Here is a 2,504-nt window from a genome sequence, read left to right as displayed (position 1 = left end):
GTCTTTCGGGTCAAGGGCCATTAATGCTGAGGGTCCTCCCTTTTCCAGAGAATGTTTCAGCATTCTATTTAGGCCTATTATCTTACTGCTTCTGGTTTTGTAGGGTTTCTAAAAATAAGGGTATTTAACATCTATGGTAGAGCTGATGGGCATTGACAACTTGGGTGTTTCAGGGTGAGGGTCATTGAGAACCGAGGGTTGATAGGAAGGTTAGGATGTACGCAGTCTTAAACGCCCGAGGGTTTTCAAATCCGAGAATCCTTATGGGTGAGTGTCAAGACTAAGAGTCTTCGAGGTCAAGAGTCATTAAGAACTTTGGACCTATGGAAGTCTGAGGGTCTTCATAGCCGAGACTAAACTAATATGGTCGATTTTGGTCAAAGCCAAGGATAGCCGAGATTAACGTCGAGGGCCATTAAGCATATTTTCGAGTTAATTCGCCTACCTTCCGGTTTATGTTTCAGTCCATCGTTGTTCCAGAGAGTGATTAAATATTCAGCTTTTCGGGACTGCTACCAACACAATCAATTCAGCTGCTGGTTTTCAAAACTGTAAAATTTGAAAATTTCTGGTTTGAATCAGCATGTTTTTCAGTTCACTCACATACCCTTCGGTTTTTTCTGTGGCTCATCAAAACTGAGAAGAAAGATGTTTGAATCAAACGATTTCATGATAAGCGTAGACTGTATAATTCGATCCAAATTTTCAAAATGGAAGACGACTTTTAAAACTTTTAATGTAAGTTATGATCTCCAAGTACTGTTGCAAGTTCTGACATACTTTGCTCTAATTGAGTTACAAAAGTTTGTTGCAGCCGTCTCTGGCGTTGTTCTCCATCTCCTGGAGATTTCATAAAAGTCAAACGTGTTCAACGTCCCTTCTAAAAGATTGCTGCTGCTCCAACATATTTAGGTCAATGTGTTTATCTTGAAATTACATCACTCCTGAGTCCCGAAGGCTCTCTTCCAGAAGGAAGCTACTCAATTGAGTTTTCCCCTTGTTCGGAGTTCCTCCCGGGTTCTGCTGCTGGGAGGTTTTGAAATCTCTCTCTTTTTAGTGAGATCACTGTTACCAGAATAAGTACAATTTCGTCAAATAAAATGTGGGAGGATGGCCAGGCCGCCCACCGAATGAGTTCCTGGGAAAGGCTAAGTACACGAGTCGGTGTTTGTGTGTATCCTGACGACGACGATGTACATGCGGTATTACATCAAGCGGTACCTAGAGCCGTTGAAGGACGAATAAGCGTGGGTGGGTCGTCGTCGGTTTGCTGCCAGGATGTAATCTATCCTAAGCGCGCCCGGGTTGTAAGGTAGGTGGGTGGTTGTATCTAACTTTTGTTCGTGCTTTTTTTCGTTTTTCCAAGAGTGCAGCCCATTATCCGGTGAGACATCCATGACAACATTTTCATCAACACAGAAAAAAAAAGTGCGGCTAGATTCGCCCAACCCCATTCGGAGTTATTTGGAAGCTTCCCCCGAAAGATGAGGAGGAGGACAACGCTATGTGGCCTCCGGGAAAAAAGAAGATGATGTTGCTGATGATGACGATGATGGGCCCAGTTGAAGAGTGCTCCGGTACCAAGACGAGTTGCTTCCTGCGCCCATCCAATTTTGTGTGGGGAACCATGGTGAAACGGCACACCCTGAGCTCTGAAATTATAGGCTCCTGGTTCCGTTTCCGGCAAACGAGCCTGTTTCAACAATATCAACAACGACAGCAACAACAAACAAAATAGCTAGAATAATAATAATAACAAGGAGCTGAGAATTTGCCAAGGTGTTCGCTCCGGGAAATTTATTTTCATTCAACAGCCCCCTGCCTGTCTGTGTTGTGTGTCCTGGAGAAGTCAGGTTAGGTTGCTGTTAACAATGAACGCTGCAGGCAGTTGATTTAAAGTCCGGCAGCAGCAGCACTAAGTTTTCACTAGATGGGTACTTTACTGGAGATCAAACCCGCCTATCAAGCGAGAGAGTAGCTCCAGTAAGTAGCGGAAGAGGCCAAATTTAGAATTCCTAATGTGCCGGGGCTACCTCTTGGTTAATGAAGAAGGATTTTAGTTTACGGTATGGAAACAGACAGAAACAATCCATTATTCGAAGCGCTCCAGGGGAACAACAGGTCTCATCCATAATTCTCTGTTATGATCTTTGGGAAGAAAATGGGCTGTTTTTGTATATGCTGGGCTGGGAGCTTCCTCGAGAGTTATTTCAACATAATGAAAGTCTTCATAATTTATGAACTCAAATTTCAAACTGGAAAATTTATATTCCATACGCAGATTTTAAACTTGGGATTTCAGAGTAGATTTCAAATTTCAAACATTTTTTACATAGTACACTAACTCCAGTTAGTATCAAAGTAAAGTAAGAATTTAAGGGAAATTCTTTATATGTGTGTTCGTTTTTATCAAAACCGGAATAAATTCTTTAAAAATTTTAGCAACAGTGCTCTAAATCTATTCTTTTCCAGTTACTTTATGTACAATTTCGTAAATATCGGTT

This window comes from Uranotaenia lowii, chromosome 1 (genome assembly GCF_029784155.1).
Source record: "Uranotaenia lowii strain MFRU-FL chromosome 1, ASM2978415v1, whole genome shotgun sequence".
NCBI classification, from domain to species: Eukaryota; Metazoa; Arthropoda; class Insecta; order Diptera; family Culicidae; genus Uranotaenia; species Uranotaenia lowii.
This window is presented reverse-complemented; position numbering follows the sequence as displayed.